At 38.5% G+C, this 18,516-nt stretch overlaps 1 protein-coding gene, 1 long non-coding RNA gene and 1 other non-coding gene across 26 annotated transcripts in view; 2 read left to right on the top strand and 1 right to left on the bottom strand.

Moving 5' to 3' along the window:
• LOC140844739 (uncharacterized) overlaps positions 1-16,058 on the bottom strand; it is a 36,833-nt gene extending 20,775 nt beyond the window's left edge. Inside the window, exon 1 of the long non-coding RNA XR_012123226.1 lies at positions 15,997-16,058. This is a non-coding gene — a long non-coding RNA (uncharacterized lncRNA). The remainder of the gene's footprint in view (positions 1-15,996) is intronic.
• LOC118972057 (U6 spliceosomal RNA) lies at positions 5,665-5,767 on the top strand. The gene has a single exon (XR_005060868.2). It is a non-coding gene; the product is annotated as a U6 spliceosomal RNA (small nuclear RNA).
• Positions 16,059-17,064: 1,006 nt separating the features above from the next.
• LOC118972023 (uncharacterized) overlaps positions 17,065-18,516 on the top strand; it is a 501,400-nt gene continuing 499,948 nt past the window's right edge. For all 24 annotated transcript variants that reach the window (XR_012123513.1, XR_012123511.1, XR_012123512.1 and 21 more), the window contains exon 1: positions 17,065-17,390. The gene's annotated coding sequence lies outside the window, so the exon portion shown is untranslated. The remainder of the gene's footprint in view (positions 17,391-18,516) is intronic.

The raw sequence follows: 18,516 nt of genomic DNA, 5'->3' as shown, positions 1-18,516 counted from the left end.
TTTGAGGTTTGCTAAGAAAATTTCTATGGAAAAATAGAGTGTAGGATTTTACCATTAAATATTAACTTGTTTGGCTGTTTTTTCTTATCCCTCTGAAGTTTAGATGCAACTAAACCACAGTAATGTTTCAGTGAGAAGGGTAACATATTCAGCTATTACCAGGAAGGTATTAGAGTTACTTTTCTCTAGTCAGAAGCATGGGCAGCTGGAAACAGCATAACTAAAAAACTTTCACCTAAAGGAAAATCCCTTTTTCTGAGGCAGGAATGGAAGTCAACCTGGGAACTAAGATGCAAGAGTCTTTGATCTGCTGTAGGCTGGGATGAGGAGGTTGGGAGAATTATTTCAGGTATACAGCACAGCTGCAAGGCCCAGTTAAGAGTGTAGGTGTGTATGTGTGAGCCTATGATTGAAACATAGTAACACGGAAAATACTGGGCCTGTCTGGGAAGAAGGGCAATTTGATAGTGGAGTGTAACGCTATAGGGCAAGGAGACTACTTGTCTGCCCCTGGGTGAAGAGAACAATACTGCAAGTCCTTGGACTATAAGCACATCCCTTTTCTAGAGAGGGATGCAACAGCTCACTAGGTTAGCAGATTTCACTGACAAAACATAAACACACCCATAATTCATCAGCCTGCGGAGGCCAAGCTGCCATGTTCACTGGCAACACTCTAAGGTGCCCTTGTCTGGAGTTTGTCTCTTTTTCATCCCATCTGTACAATTTGTCTTGCCTTCTTTCCTTTATTGTCAGGCAAACTGGATTGATACATGAACCCTTTATTTCTGTCCCTTAGAAATTCAAGGATAATTGGGTTTCTTGGATGGCTAAGCAGTTTTTTGTTGTTTTGAGTTTTGTCCTGTTGTTTTTACGTTCTCTTCTCAAAACACTAATATCCACAGCTGATCCCTGGGAGATCCTCAAAGTCTTGGAGTTATCATGAGAGGAAGAAAAGAACAAGGACATTTCTAGAGTTACTTGGCATTAGAACTGCTGAAACAATGGCTTCATTTTTTTTCCCTCTCTTAAAAATTATTAATTTGCTTTTTAATTGCAATAAGTTGATATACAATATTATGTTGGTTTCAGATGTACACATAGTAACTCTATAATTGTATACATTTCTAGATGTTGCCACAATAGGTATAGTTACCCCATTATTATACCAAGATATTACAACATTATCAGTCAAATTCTATTTTGTACTTACTTTCCTATGACTAACTTATTTTACAATTTGTAGTTTATGCCTCTTTATCCCCTTCACCTATTTTACCCATCCCCTACTCTCTTCCTGTGGTAACCAGCAGTCTGTTATCTATATTTGTTGATCTATTTCTTAATTATTTATTTTTATTTTGATATCATTAATCTACAGTTACATGAGGAACATTATGTTTACTAGGCTCCCCTCTTCACCAAGTCCCCCACACAAACCCCATTACAGTCACTGTCCATCAGCGTAGTAAGATGCTGTAGAGTCACTACTTGTCTTCTCTGTGTTGCACAGCCCTCCCCGTGCCTCCCCCACTTTATACATGCTAATTGCAATGCCCCCTTTCTTCCCTCCCTCCCTTATCCCTCCCTTCCCACCCATCCTCCCCAGTCCCTTTCCCTTTGGTAACTGTTAGTCCATTCTTGGGTTCTGTGAGTCTGCTGCTGTTTTGCTCCTTCAGTTTTCCTTTGTTCTTATACTCCACATATGAGTGAAATCATTTGGTCCTTGTCTTTCTCCACCTGGCTTATTTCACTGAGCATAATACCCTCTAGCTCCATCCATGTTGTTGCAAATGGTAGGATTTGTTTTCTTCTTATGGCTGAATAATATTCCATTGTGTATATGTACCACATCTTCTTTATCCATTCATCTACTAATGGACACTTAAGTTGCTTCCATTTCTTGGCTATTGTAAATAGTGCTGCGATAAACATAGGGGTACATATGTCTTTTTCAAACTGGGCTGCTGCATTCTTAGAGTGAATTCTTAGGAGTGGAATTCCTGGGTCAAATGGCATTTCTATTTTGAGCTTTTTGAGGAACCTCCATACTGCTTTCCACAATGATTGAACTAATTGACAATGGCTTCATTTTACACTTCAGGTTCCTGAAGGGGCTGCTCACCACCATGAAGGGAAAGTTGTGGACCACCCATCTACTGCATTCCTCCTGACCCCCAATTTATATTGTTGGCACTTTGTAATGATTCTGCTATTGTTCCAAAATCCTGTTCTCTCTTGTCTTCTCCCTTTTCCTTAGGGAACTGACCTACATTTACAGCCTCAGCTCTCCACCCTTGACTTTGGTCCCAAGATCCAACACCCAGTTTCAGTGCCCTGATAAATATTTACCCTTGGATGTTCTGCTAACCTCAAATTAATAATACTCATTACATAGTCTGACAATCCCATTCTTTCTTCATCAGATGTTCTCCAACTTCATCCTGTAGTTCCTTCTCCCAAGAACCCAGACAGAAAAACAGAATTGCTTTTGTCTCCTCTCTTCTGTTCCTACAATCAGCCAGCTCATAAGCCTCTTATGTCCTTCTTTTGGTCTACTTCTTTGCTGAATCAAAGTAACATTTTCTATCTAAACTAACAGGGGACTTATATGAGCCCTTGTTTTGTTAATTTTCATTTAGAAATAGCAAAATTTAGATATTATGTGCCACTTAGATATTATCTCAGCCACATAATAGCTTATCTAATAGCATAATACATATTAGCATTAGATATAAAGAAGCTACATTAACTAACCCCCATTTACTCAACTTACTGGTCTGACTGATGTTTCCACTCCTTTTTGCAAATATATTCAGTGATACCTGTGGTCTGCTGAATGCTCAAAACTGATTTCTGTTTTCCAAGAGCCAGTTGTGCTTCTTTGAAAAACCTTTTGATGCCCATTAAAAATTACTATTGTAATTATGTGGACTAACAAAGTGTGAACCCCCATCAAAACAATGACTTGGTTTTTGGAAAACTGAAGTTCAATGGTTTTGAAAGACTTGAAAACAATGAATTGCTAAAAATGCTGTTGCAACTTCAAAGTAAATGCATAGCATACATGTAGGTATGTATATCTCTTTTTAAAGACTTCTTGTTTTAATGAACTTTTAAACTTAATACTGAATGTGATGGTAAAGCTCTGAGGGCTTTTCGGGTGTGCCTTGGGTGAGCACAGCACAGTGACTCTTAGCACGGACTCTGGCTCTTGTCTGGAGTTAAATCGTGTCTCTCTTTCTAACCAGTTGTACATGGTTTTCCTCATCTGTAAAATGAGGATAATACTGATTTCTCTCTCATACAAGGTTCAAATGCATTAATTCATGTAATGTACTTTAAATGGTACCTGGCATATAGGAAGCTCTCATTAAATACCATTTAGAGGTAAAAGTGGGAAATGAGGAATGTTAAGATGAAGAAATAATCTAGGAGGAAATCTAAGCCATGTCCCTGATGCCATGTGACTCACAAACTAAGGAGCCATTTCACCACTTTAAGGAGAAAAGATGATAGAGGAGATAATTGTGGCTGCTGTAATTAATAATAATACTAACAATATAAATAATAACAGCATATTCATGGTACATTAGTAGCTCTTGAGTGTTAGTATGATTTTTCTCCTTGAATAAGCATAGGGATTAGAATCAGGTCCCCAGTTTTCATCCTAGTTTTGCCACAAATGATTGAAGTGACCTCTAGCCAGGAACATTCTCTTTCTGGACGAAAGGTTCCTCTTTGGTTAGTTGGAAGGAAGAGCATCTGCCTGTCTACTCATGGAGTATAGGGCAGTAAGGGTGCAGGGAGGTAGATAGGAGAGAATGGGTTAAGGAGAGGCTGGAAGCCTGGAGTGAGAATTAGCCACCATTCAATGACTGTAACAAGAATATTCATTCCATCTGGATGCCTTTAGGATGGCTGGAATTTAAGATGTATTCATTGGTTTTTGTAGGCCATATACCTGTTCATGACTTTAGTTCTGTGTTCTGTGATTCCCATTTATTGTATGATAGGGAATGATTTTGGGCTTAGGGGACAGGATATGGAGCAGCAAAAAAATGAGGGGTCATCAGCATGGTACCAGACATGTTCTGCCCCTTTCCGGGGATCAGTCTACACAGAGGATAGCTCTTCTGCCATCTTCGGCTGAAATTGCTTCATATTTAAAGGTGTTGAGAACTTGGCTGCCCATTGTTCAAATATGGTATATGTCAGCGATGTCAACACAGTGTGTTGAGGAAATGTCACATCTGTCTGCAATTGGCTACTTCTCGATAGGAGAAACGCGGCTGGAAGCCTGGAGACCAGATGTTGCTTTCAATCAAATGGAGGTCAAGCAGCTTAGATGAAGAATGTCTGTGCCTCCCTCTCCCTGGCCCTCAGAGAGACACGCAAGGTGATTTTAGTGGAATCATGATTAGTTTAGCTCATGTTCATGTTTTTCTGAATGTATGATAATACAGCCACTAGAACAGAGCAACCAAAATGGTGGCCCTTGGCCCAAGGCTTGAGGACTGCAGCAGAGCTATGCGATTCCTGTTCATGGGACCACATGTCCTGCATTCCCACCTCAGTTTTGCATTGCAGATGTTTAGAGAGACTGAACATATCACTTATCCTCTCTAGACGTCAGTTTTTAAAGTCGAGCGACGACAGCATAATCCTAGATGGTTTGCGTTATCCTTCCCAGCTTCACATTCTGCAATTATGCAGCCAGGAGGGAAGCTTGGCCTTGGCTGAGCCCTGGGACAGCCACCTGGAAAATGAGTGCCGTGAGTTTCCAGGGTGAAAGGTTGTTCTGGTATTTCCTACCCGTCCATGTGGGGAAAACGGATTAAAACAGCTGGTCGGAAACATGTCCTGAGCCAGAGTGAAACATGACTGATCGTGAGCTTGATTTTAAAGGACTCTCTTAATTAAACCTCTTAGAGTCAATAAAATACCTCATCCCTTAACTAACCCTGTGTGCTGGGGGGATTCTAGGAATTAATGTACATTTCAGATGGGTTTGCTTTTGCATTGCTGTTAGAGTGACTGTGAAACAGAAAAGGAAAGACGTCCAGGTTTCTTCCCTGTTCAGTTTCATGCCAATAGCTACATACGTATTGAACATCCATTAAATGAGAAGCTCTTTGCTAGGTGCCACTAGGGACACTGTGCAGAGAGGAGTGGTTTGAGCCCACTCATGGCATTTCCTTCCATGTCCAACGACATCTCCTGGTGGCTCTCTACCCTGTGATTTGCACCCCATAAGCGAATGCAGAGGACTTATTGATTAACAAACTTAGAAAGAATAACCTGCTTGATTCTACCCATCTTTCTAGAAGCTCGTCTCCCTGCACAGAGCATTTACTCTGGGTTGCATTGTCCTGCACGTGCCTTCTGCTGCCAAGTGGCAGACGGGAGGGGTGATGCTGTAGTTTTCAGGGACTGATTTAAAAATCCTCCAATATTTTTTGCATTGGCCTATGGCATTAAGAAATTAAGACAAGAGCATGGAATTTGGGGGCGCAAATGATTCATGTGTGACTTCCAGCTGTGGACTTAGTGTGGAGGCAATTTTTGTTTGAGGTTCGTATTAGCCCAGGTAAGTTTCTGTCGTTCTGTGGTTGACATGTAACTTCTGGGACCTGGATGAGAGTCCGTAAGACAGACATAGGAGTGCTCCCTTTGGTAGCACGTATACTAAAACGGGAATGATACGAGATTAGCGTGGCCCCTGTGCAAGGATCACACACGAATTCGTGAAGTGTTCCGAATTAAAAATAAAACAAAATGGATAGATATATGGTATTTTGACCTTGGTGAATGACAGTTGTTGGAGATTTTGTCCACAAACAAGATACTGTTTTTATGGGGAAAACTACATACATGGGGAATTTCAACTGCTCCATGTGGGGACCAGAGAATTCATACTCTGTGTGCTTGCATGGTCTGGCTGGTGGGGACACAGCTGAGACAAAAGTCCAATTATAGAGAAGAGACTCTCTACTAGCCTTTTAGGAATTGATGTGCAGAATGACATTAGTGCCTTTAAAGGACAAGGCAACTGAATTCCATGAATGCTGTGAAGCATTGATGAGTTTTTTGCTTCGAATAGTAAATGCCAGGCCTGGAGTAATGCTCAATTGGCTATTCAAAATCCTATTCTTCATTCAAGAGCAAGGTATTGCACAAAATTTTTATATCCTCGTTCTGGTTTGTGATACTAGAGGTGGGGACAGGTGTAAATCCTCTGATGCTTTTATCCCTGGAAATGTTTTTATTCTTGTCAGGTTTATCTTAGAAATCCCCCTATTACCATTTACCCCTAATACAGACCCTTGGACTCCTGTTCTGTTTGCCTGTAATGGGGCTTTGCACACATTGCTTGGTATGAAACACCTAGGGAATTTTGATATGCAATGGTTAATCTGCACATATGCTACCTAAGTTGTGCATACATATCTTAGAAATCATGAATAGAAAGATGAGAATAGATACCTACCAGCAGTAAGGGATAAAAGAGAAGGTGAACTTGCTCAAAGACACAGAAATTTAAAAAGAGAAAAAGAGGAAAAGTGGGCCCCATAAGCAAAGGGAAGCATATCTGGGAAACAGTGAGAAGTTCTGTTTGGCTAAAGTGAGAAGTTTCTCTTTGACTAAAGAGTTGGCTCTGAGTAGATGAGAAATAGAGATAAAACTGCAAAGGTAGCAGGAATAGAATTTTTGATCTGGAATTGTCCTTTGTAGTCCTCTGGTTAGGTCTTAAAGGGGAATCAGGAGACCTGTGTTCAAACCAAATCTATGCAATTAGTAGCTCTGTAGAGTTATTCAAGCCAACATTTTTGCCTTCAGTTGCTCATTATTAAAGTAAGGTTTAAATAAAATATATATTGTAATATCGGGAAATGCCTAGTAGAATTCAGATACATATTAGGTGTTCAAGGAATAATCCCTAAATATGTTGAATCCAAATGTACTCCTTCTCCCAGTTTAATGTGTGAGGTAACTAGGGCTCAAATTAATAAACTTCTTCTTTAAGTTTCTGGAGTTAAGAGTGGCAGAGATGAGATTCAAATCTACCTTTCTTTTTTTTCCCTGTCCACTGGGCTTTCTACTGCATCATATTTAAAGTGGCATGATTATTTCACTAATAGCCTTAGAGATAGCTAGTTAGATTAGGATCACAGTAGAGCTCCTGAAAGATAAGGAGAAGAATTGTGCTGTCTTTGTCAAATCTCTGATGATTTTGGAGCTGAGAGGCAGCACGAGTCCGGTGGGCTGCAGGATGCCTCAGAGAAAGGAAGCTTTCTGAAAGACAGCAATTTCTGTCCATCTAGGTCCCAAGAACTTAGAGGGCGAGGCTCTCCCTTTCCCCAGTATGTGATCAGTTTCAAGCCGTGTCTGTTTCATAGCTGTACAATAAATACACGTTGCATGAATGAAACATTGGAAAGAATGAATAAAACTCATTCAGTGAATAAGTAAATGAATGAAATACATGCATGAGTGAATGTAATGATGTGTTGGTTCCAAACTGGCTTTTTTGCTTCCTTTTTCTAGTTGAACAGAATATTCAGATTAAGGCCTAAAAATTCATAAGGGTATGGTCAGTATCTTCTAGATCATCACTGTTAGAACTACCCCCAATTTGACCAAGATCCATTCTTTCTTGGGAGAAGATAATGAGAATACAGTCTGGTTAAGAGTATTAAATTCAGAGTTGAACAAAATAGAATTTGAGTCTTGGCTTGGCTTTACCAATTATTAGCTGTATGATTTTGAGCAAGGACTCAAGGGGAGGAAGCAGAGCAGAAGAGGAAGACAGTGGCCAGCATAAGATGATTGACAGGGATTAAAAAAATATATATATTTGGGAATCCATAGGGATTCCCAGAAATGTTTATTGTCAGAATTCTTTGCTTGAGCTGGAATTTAGGTGGTGAGACAAGAACCAATAAAATACAAATTATTCATAGATGCAAAGCTTTTGTGATGTGAATTTGACAATGCTTCAATTTGTCCATATACATCGGGAAGTGAGAATGTAGTCAGTTCCACGCCAACCAATTTGTGGATTATTTATTTACTTTACTTCACCTTTACACCTTCTATTTGTGGAGAGAGAGCAGAAGCAATATTCAATAGCACTGTTTTCTATTTATTACCAAGTTTTGGGAAAAAGGGGTTCAGCAATGAGAGGTGCTCTCTCCTTTGAATTCTCAGCATGGATTGCAATTCACTTGTCACATTTGTACCTTCCTCCTGCCAGGGCAGTTGTTTACTTGTGTCTTCTTTGCCTTGTTTTAGCCTCAACCATCTCTGCCTCACAGTACCTCAATCACAGTAGGCATTCATATTAGTTTCTTCATGGATTTGAAGGAGATCCTTTGGAAGGCTCAGTTTAATTATCTGAAAATTGTGTTTCTATTGATGTCCTTTTTATTCATTGTTATAGACAACTGAGAGTCTGCAGTATTTGCTTGGCATACCTTAATTTCTCCTTTTGTTGGAGCGTTTGATCATCTAAATATCTGAATTGGGGCAAGAATTGATGGTAAGCCCTTTGTAACTCATGGTCAAGGCACACCAGGATGATGAGGTGTCCCTTCTGCTCAGCACTTGACTGTCTGCATTGGGGAGTTTGCCATGCGTGAGAGGAAGAGCTGAGCTGGGGTTTGGGATACTAGAAGGCTTGTTTTCTCTAGGAAATGTCCCAGGTGACTTCAAGTGAAAGAGTTCCCTAGCAGAAGAACCACACCGGAATCCCTATTGGACAGAACTTCCTCCTAATCAGGACGTAGGGGATGGGGAACTCTTCTTACAGTGGCAGCCATCCCTGTGACTGTAATCCCTCCTTACTGTCTGAATCTGGAAAACCTTGGGTTACCCAAGTAGTAGCTATTGTAGCTTAAGTCAGGCATGTTTACCCCAGAGAGGGAGAACCTCCATGCTTCAGGCTTCACATCCTACAATGGCAATTAACCAGCTGAGCAAATAAGAAGGTGGCAAGGACCTTGGAGTTGGCAGCATCCAACTCTTCTCTATGCCATAAATGCTATGGGGAAAGAAAGGGAAAATTATTCGAGTATCCCCTGTGGTCTAATGGTTTTATTTCAAACTCATTTTCTTGATTCTTTCCTATAGGGTTTCTCCCCTATTACATTCTAAATACATTAGTCTACTCATCATTTGCCTAATTCTTTCTACTTTTTCACGTACATAACTTGTATACATGTTTCCCCCTGTCTGACATCCCTTTTGGGCGAGTTACTCAGCTTTCATTATCTGTTAGATGAAGATAAAAAAACATCTCCTGTGTTAGGGGTCTTGTGAAGATCAAATAAGACAATTCATGGAAAGGGACTTAACATAATTTCTGGTACATACAAGCTTGATAATTGTTACTTGGCTTAATTTTACTTCTTCCTTTGTCAGGCTGATGAGTTTCTTCTCATCCACAGGTAACCAACTCAGATACACTTTTTGCTTTGAAATGTCTCCTGTCTGTTCAGTCAAATCATTGCTTTTTCTTCTATCCCTCCATATGATTCTATACATATTTATATTGTATGCAGCTGGAGTTTATTTAGATGTCTGTCCCACAGGACTGTGACCTTTTGAAAATGGTACTGTGTCTTGGTCATTTGTTTTTCAATAACTAGCAGTATTCCTCTGCAAATAAAATCTTAATTAGTACCCATTAAATGAATTATTGAGAGATCAAGTGAGTGAATGAATGAATAAATGAAAGAAAGTTTCTTAAAAAGATGTACTGGGAGAACAAATTGAAATTCCTAAAAGTACAATTGACAGTAGGTTTTGCTTAACTAGTTAGTGTTTCATTTTTGCGGAGAAAAGTTCACAGTTATGCAGGCATTTGTTTTATGAGAATGTTAATGGAGTAAGTTAAGACAGTTAATTGAATTCAACTCAATTTTCTAAATAAGGAATGAGGAGGTATACTAGGAGAATCGAGGTGTTTTTGATTGTGGGGAGTAGAAGACACGAGGAGGGAAAGTGGACAGAGAAGAGGAGAAAATAGACAGGGAGCTAGAGGAGTTTGGAAAGAAAGATAATTGGGAGAGCTGCTGCAAAGTGGAGAGATTTGGGAGAAAGTGAGAAATAATTCAGAGAATTTTTAGGAAACTTTAAGGAAGTTGTCTTTTCCATGAAGCCCAAGGAGTCATTACTATACCACATCCCAATTTACTGAGCTCCCCAGATTAACCATCTCTCTCATCCCCTCTGGATAACATGAATATTGCTGCTGGTGACTGGATATGTTTTTGTTATTTCCTCTAAAAACCCCGTCAAAAACTAGTCAGCCCTATCTTCTCTCATTTGTTTCCCATCTGCCCTGGAATTGTCTCTGGTAGTCCTTTGCTGCCCTCTGCATGGACTTCCCTGGCTAATGACTAGGTTTTCATCTGACCAAACTAGATACTTCCATTCCTAACGACTTAAGAGTATGTCTTTCCCAGATACCTTCAGAGAGGATCCATTGCTCACTGCTGCAGGCCTGTATTGAATTTCAGCTTGTACCACATGCCTTCAGAACTGGACCCTTCCAGAGAGAGGAAACCACCTCTTTGTCCTGCATTTTCTATATTCCATATGATTGATCTTTTATCCCAGATTAGTTCTAATTAGGCATGGGTAGTTGGGGACTTGTTATTTAGTCTCTACCTTCCTTGAAACATATAAAACATTAACATCAGTCAGCCTCTCACATAGACAGTGAGGTAAAACATCTCTTTACTTCCAGTCTATTTTTGCTTTGTGACTTAGGAAGAAAAAAGAAGAAAGAAAAATGTAAAAGTAAAAAAAAAAAAAAAGAAAAAGAAAAATCTTTTTTTCACCATCATATTATGTTGAAATAGGTGAGCTTTGGAGGAAATAACTGAAATGTGATATACTTGGTTAGAAACTGATTCTGTAAATTGATCATATGGCAGTAAGCACAATAAAATGGGTGATTTTCCTGTTAATCGGAGAATCACTATAGAAATATCACAGGGCAAACAAAGCCACAGGATTAACAGCCATAAACTCTTTTGAATTTATCAGAGCATAAATTTTTGCAGGGAGCTGGGACAGGATCACTGATTTAGTAAATTACTTAATAAAACATACAAAAACAGACATATCACATCAAGGTGTTTACAGGCTATGTTTATGGGCTAAATGTAGAATATAGGGATGAAAACATGAAAATGAGTTCATCATATTGTTTTTATACCTTATTGTATGATTTCCCAAAAACTATCTCAACACAGGATGTGCATTTGCACTTGCACAGTTTGCCAGAGAGGAAAAATATGCTGAGCCAGTGGGTGTGTCTTGGGCCCGGTTCCCAGTGGCAGAGTAAACAGAGGCCCCTGTGCTCCCTGGGGTGATTTCAGAGACAGAGGATGATTATTCTGTGACACCTAAGCTTGAAGTTCTAATGACTCATCCCTGTGGAGTCAACTTCTTTATGTTGAAAAACATCCCTTAAAAGACATTGATTCCTTAGTCTTTTATTTAGTTTATTAAGGGATTTTTGCGTCTGATACTATGGCCTAAAGGCTTTATGTGCATGGTAGTAAAGAATAAAAGGACCAAAATTGAATAAATAAATTGCAATTTTATCTTAATATGAAGCTATTTTGGACAATGATTCTTAAATGTAACATTTGAGCTGTCAGCCCTAATCATCTGGGATATGTTTGATGGATTTGATCTCAAGAAACTGCTGGAGACAATATGAAATCAAAGATGCCCTCCAGCTCAAAAAGATTGGCCCCACAATAAGACAGGATTGATGAGTGGGGTGCTTGGTGGACTATGTAATACCTTTTTGCCCTTGGGCAAGCTACTTCATTCTAAATGAAGCTCTGAATTTTACCTGGAAATTGAAGTTGGGTAGGAAAAGAAAGGGGGGAGTGGATTAGCTCTTGGGTCATGTAAAATGACAGCTTATTCCCACATGGCTGGCTCCGAGAAGCCTGACTTTGACACTCAATTGAAACATCTGCAGAAAATATGAGGAAAACACCCACACACCATTCAAAAGAGGACCCTTCACATGTGGCTGTTCAAATCGTTAACCAGAAAGTTAAGGCAAGTCGCAGGCCAAAAGTTCATCATAAACACGCAATCGCAGATCTAGCTGAGGCATAGTCTCGTAACAGCCCATGATTTGTTTCAGTGTTAATCAATCTCCATAAATGACAAAAATAACAACTTACTCTTGCTAATACTTCAGAGTTTACAAAGCATTTTTTCCTTTGAAGGGAATAAGACCGTGGATTACTATTCTGTCTTGCAGATGGAGAAACTAAGGCTTCATGAAGGTTAGTCTTTTCTCAGAGTCATACTGGGAGTCCAGGCTTATGTGCAGATGTTCTCATTACAATCCTAGCTAATCCCACTAATTTTTAGAACCCAATTAAACACTGTCATGGTATGTTGCCTTTTTAAAAGTTATTTCCTAGATGTATCTTCGAAAGATTCTTTTAGAGGAAATCAAAACTGGTTTCACTCATCTAAGTACTATTGGGGTCAGTTTAAAAAATAAACCAGCCTTGCCCTCTCCATTTGTCAGTTCCACTCTTGGAATGAACAGGGCTGGGGTGTTAATGCCCATCTGGAAGATATCTACTTTATAGCATTGCTGTACATCACCATATGGGTCAGAGAAACAGACTCATCATCTAAATAAATATTGTTAAATTATTTCCCATTGTGAGGTTTTGAGTCTTACTAGGTTTAGAGTAGAGAGAATACCAAGTAGCTCAGTGTTTACAGCTAACTACTGTTTTCCATTTTAGATTTGGTGTGATCAATTTAGCAAATGACATTGAAAACAGCTCTTGCTTGCTTGAAAGATGTAATTGAGTTGCGTGATAGCATTAAAATATTACAACTGGATACAAACTTTATCTATTTTTCATTTTCTGGTTTGTAGGACCCAATGGGTACAGCTTGGAAAGTGGAAGGAATGAAATCATTAAATGCCAATGACTGTAAATCTTTTTCTTTCAGTTTTTGTTTGTGCTTTTTTAAAGACAGTTGTAAAGGGTTGAAGAGCTTGAGAAAATTGCAAGTGAATATGAGAAGTCAGTTTTAAAAGAACAGCCGCTGCCACTTATTTATGCTCTAACTGGGCATCAAATTGAACATGCTGGAGGCCTGCTGATTGCACAAGCAATGGGCCACTTGCATTTGCAATTAACCACTCACACCCTTGTTTTTCCTCGCAACCCAAGAGGTTGATTATGTGATTGTAGGTATAATAATTAGCACACATGAAAGAAAAACCCAGCAGAATCCTCCTAATAGTGTTCTTCCATTGAAAGGCTCAAATATGACTAATTAGAAGGTACAGAAGTAGGTCCCTAGCATCTGCTATATCAAAATACTATAGTCTGGTTGCTCTTACTGTACAATATAAATTATATATAATATAAATCCCACCAGTCCTATGTAGGGATGGCTCTCTGTTATAACAAGAGTGGGAAAATGATATATATATATATATAGATAGATAGATTGGGGAGACTCTACTTTCAGATACATCCTTCTCACTGTAGGCTGATACTGGAATTTTTATAATACCTAGACAAATAAGAATCCACAGGAATGTACAGAAAACTACCCATCATTCAGAATGTCTTTTTTCCCTTCCTACCAGTTACTTTCTGCTTCTGAAGGATGGTAAATTAAAAAGAAAAAGAACAACCTTGAAAAACGTTTTAGTACAACCACTTAGAAAAGTTATATAAAATATATAAAATATTACAAACATAGTTGAGTTCACAAGAAAGGGCATATTAATGTAATTGCCAGCAGTAATAAATTATTAAGTATATGAACCAATTTAGATGTTTGATGTTGGTTTATAGACTGAAAGTTGGCAGAATTACAAGAAGAATTTGGCAGGTACCTCAACACATAAGATTTTAACATGTTTTTTAAAATTTCAGGACTGACTGATATGTTTAGCAAATACTTTTTAGGAAAAATATAAAATTCTCAAACAATGTAAAAACAGGCTTGATGGAATGGGCAATGCATATGGATGTTAGTATTTTGCATTTAAGAACATACATTCTTCAGAAGCATACAGGAAACTTTTATGAAGACTGACAACATATCAGGTCACAAATACCAAAAATAGTTCATAGACTATTTATTCTGATCACATGAAATAAAAGGAGAACTAAGGAGAAAGAAAATCAATCTTCTTTTGTAAATATTTGGAAATAAAAGGAAAACAACACACATCTAAATAAAATAATTTCAGTGAAAAATAAAATTAGAAATCAGAAAATGTGAAAATGTTGAGAATTGAATGGCAGTGAAAACACTGCACATAAAAGCTGGTGGGATGCAGTCAAAGCTGCACTCAGATGTAAATGTATAGCATTCAGTGCCCATGTTAGAGAAGAATAAAGGCTAAAAATTATTGATCTAATTCTAAATAAAAATGTTAAGTGAAAAACAAAGCCAGAATAAACACAAAGAAAGTAGAAAAGGGGAACGTTAAAAATAGAAAATAATAAATTAGAGCAAAGTAATAAAAGGCATAACAATAAAACCAAAAGTTGCTTCTTTGAAATATTAACAATAAACAATAATAACAATAAACAAATATGAAAGAATAGATATATTACATTACATTAATAGATAATATTGAAAATGAGGACAGAGATTTGAGGAATTATAAGATAATATAGAATGACTTGATGATAAATTTAAAAATGTAGACCAAATGGACAGTTTTTTAGGGAAATACAGTTTTCCATAGCTGTCTAAAGAAAAAACAGAAAGCTTAAATAATATGTAAGTATTAAAGATATCATACTGATAGTAAAACTTCTAGACCAAACCCATTTGGCCCAGGTAGTTTTCACGTGATTTTTAACAAAATGTGAAAAAAATCAATAATTGGACCATCTCTTTCAGAAAACAGAAAAAGAGAAAAATCCCAACTTATTTAAGAAGAAATTTTACTTTACTACAAAACCAGTCAAGAACACTACAAGAAAAATACAGACCAATCTTATTGAGAATATATTTGCAAAAATAAATAAAATCTGGTGAATTAAATTTAGCAGTGTATATCAAAAATTAATCATGATGAAGATCTTTTTATCAAATGGTTTTTCATTTTATCAAATGAAACCTACAAGAGGTTTCAGCCTCAACAAAAATCTATCATTATAATACAACATAATCACACTTTAAAGGAGAAAATCTTTGTGATCATTACAATAAATCAATTTTTAAAAATTGCTAAAATTCAACCTGTGTTTGTTAGAAAAAACTGTTAGTTAAATGATGAGTAGGAGTGACACTTCTTAGCTTGATTAGGGGAATATCAAATATCTATAGCAAATATTGTTAATATTGAATTGTTAATAGTATCCTATTAAAGTCAAGAAAAGTATGCTCACTATCATTATTTCTAATCTGCATTGACAGATAAGTTGTAGGCAGTAAAGGGAAGATAAGGAAAGTGAAATAGGTAAATATTGAAAAAGAAGAAATAGTTATTGTTTTTCACTTTTAATATTGTTTTTATGGGAGATCAAAGAGTTTCTACAAATTACATGAGTAGGATACATGGTCAAAAAGTCATGGTGTTTAATGTATGAACAACAAATAAGTAGAAAATGTAAATTAAAAATCAGGTGCCATTAACAATAGCAGCAACAAAATATGTGCCTTTGAATGAATCTAGCAAAAAAAATGGAGAAAACCATGAACCTAAAGTTTTGTATTTGAAAAACATAAAAGAGTACTTGAAAAACTGGGAAAAATTTACCTTGTTTCTTTAGAGATAGAACTGATATTAGAAGGATAGCAATTCTCTCCCACCTGATCTATGATTACAATGAAGCCCCAGACCTAATTCATAATTAGAACTTTACAAACTCATCATAAAACATATTTTTGTAAAAGCAAAGAGCCAAAATAGCCATGAGAACCTTAAGAAGAAGAGAAGGGAAGAATTTAACTTACCTGATACAAAACTCACATGAAAGCCTAGAGATATAAAACGTGTGGAAATGACACAGAAATAGATGAAGAGATCAGGAAGAGAAAAAGAGGGTCTGGTAACAGACTTATACATGGGATAAGGTATATGACGCAGGTGGCATGGATATGACTTATACATGGATATGATGCAGGTGGCATCACAAATCAGTGGATGAAGGATAGGTTACTCAAAAAAAAAAGATTCCATCCATATAGAAAAAAATAAAGTTAGATCTTTTTTTAACATACAGAAATAAATTCCAGATGGATTAAACAGCAAAATGTGAGAAGAAAAACTGTTAGGCATTTAGCAAGAAGCACAGGAAAGTATTTTTATAATGTTATGATAAGGAAGGCTCTCTTAAGATTCAAAAAAACAAAATGCTGTTCCATTCTAAGTCGTATTTTCTAATAGATGACCCCATAAATAAGGACCAGAGGCACTGGCTTAATAGTGATGGTGGGTGTCCAGATCTCTTACTTAATTTTCTGTACACTTTAAATGTTTGGAAAGGCTTGAAAATTAAAAACAGTAAAGACAAATATTTCAGAGAATGTAGAATAGAGTACAGGGAAGTAGAGCTGAAGTTGATAAACTTGTTCTTCAACCTTCTGTTCCCTCTCTGTCCTCCATCCGGCTGCCATAGTATTTATGCTCCTTATAAGCACTTGCCTCTGGCCTCTTACAGTTCAGGTCAAGACACAATGCTTGAACCACGCTGAGAGGACGTGGGGCTGACTGTTGGCAGAATGGTGACCAAGACGTTGCTCTCGTGCAAGCCCCTAGAGGTAGTTTTTCCCTGACATACCATGAAGTGTTTATTTGGTCTGTGACAAAATACTCTCATGAGGTGGACATACACCCATTTCTACAAGTTGGCACCCAGTCGCAGCATGCCAGCTTGCTTACGTACATTAAAAATGCCCATTTGGTGGCAACCCAGCTCGTCATTACACAAACGCTTCCCAGAATGGTTTGCATGCAGGTTGCTTGCTGCGGTCCTCCCCCTTGGCCTCACCCTGTTTCACAATTGTCCAAAGCTGCCAGCCTTCACATGCCCATGGATGGGAAGGGGGTGAGGACCTCATTCTACCAATATAGTTTAATCATTGGAGGTCCCTTCCCTAGAACACTGGATTTCATAGGAAGGTTTATTCTTTATACAGATTGAGTTTTCGTGTTACTAGGCTATTGGGCTCCTGTTGCCATGGGAAAGCTGAGTTTATGTTCACGTGCAAAGGATTTTGAAGGGAGGCCTGACCTGAGTTGCTCTCTCGTCATGCGAGCGTCCACTGAGCCAGGTGAATGGGGCTGTTGGTTTACTGCTCTGCTGTTGGGAAATGGCTCCAGAGTGACAGTCAAGTGTAATACCAAGGTGAGTCCAGGGTATGATTGGACAAATACTGGCCTTCTCAATGAACTGAAATCACATGCAGGTATAGTGAAAGGGAATCAGACAACAAACTTTTTACCTGAGCTACCCAGTTCATTGTGGTTTTCAGTCAGGCTGTTGGTATTTATTAGCTGTTTAAAGTCTGTTTTCATTGTCTGATTTGGTGGGGGGGCCTTTTGGAAGTACAGCTGTTTAAAGGTCTTTCAACTCAAAATGCTGATTTATGAAATTCTAAGGTCGTCTCATGAGCCCAAGTGTTTGATCATTAATAAATAAAACGATCTATCAACTCCACCAGGTGCTACATGGTGGACATTACCTGGGCTTTGCGCTGACGTCCTCGGGTCACTTTTACCCTTTCTGTGCTGGCCTCCCTGGCTTTGATGTGTCTGCTCCAGTGGCCCAAGCCTGAGCCTTCAGGAGCCGCCTTGCCCGTCGGGTTTTCAGGGAGCTGGAACTGCTTGCAGTTCCATTCTGCCCATCTCCCAGGTGGCCCTTCACCGAATGACTCTGAAAAGCTGGCTCCCGGTTTCAAATAGGCTCCCGATGATTCTGAGGAGGAGCTTCCTCTCCAGAATTCCTGCATGGGCTCGGATTTCTTCCTCATTCCCAGCCTGCTTCCGCTATCCCTTTAGCGGTTTCTCCTGGAAGTACTTCCACAACACGACACTTGCACGGACCCCTTTATCTCAGCATCTGCTTCTGGGCGATCCAGTGGAATATCTGAATGGTTTATTAGAGCTTTTCAGAGATGGGGAAGAGAACTGAGGGGTCCTAAGCACTTGAGGGGGCTAAGCCTGAATCCACAGGAGGAGGAGACAGGTGGGAAAAGGAGAAGGTCTGGCTGCCCAAAGAAAGGATTCAGCCACTTTACAGTTTGCCTCTAGACAACCTGTAAGTTATTGGATGATTTCCTCAGTTTCTTGCATTTACTTTGCTTGTGAAGACCATTGTGATCCTTGCTGGGAACTATCCTTTCCAGTCCTCTGCCCTACCTCAGAACGATCTTCGTATGTGAGTTTAAATAAATACAAGTTAGCTGTTTCCTCCAGAGACAGACTTTTACAATCCCTGGCTCGGTAGGCTACTTGGAAACACGTCTCAGAAA

Source organism: Manis javanica, chromosome 12 (assembly GCF_040802235.1).
Source record: "Manis javanica isolate MJ-LG chromosome 12, MJ_LKY, whole genome shotgun sequence".
Lineage (NCBI taxonomy): Eukaryota > Metazoa > Chordata > Mammalia > Pholidota > Manidae > Manis > Manis javanica.
The sequence above is the reverse complement of the archived record's forward strand: the minus strand, read 5'-3'. Positions and strand labels throughout refer to the sequence as shown.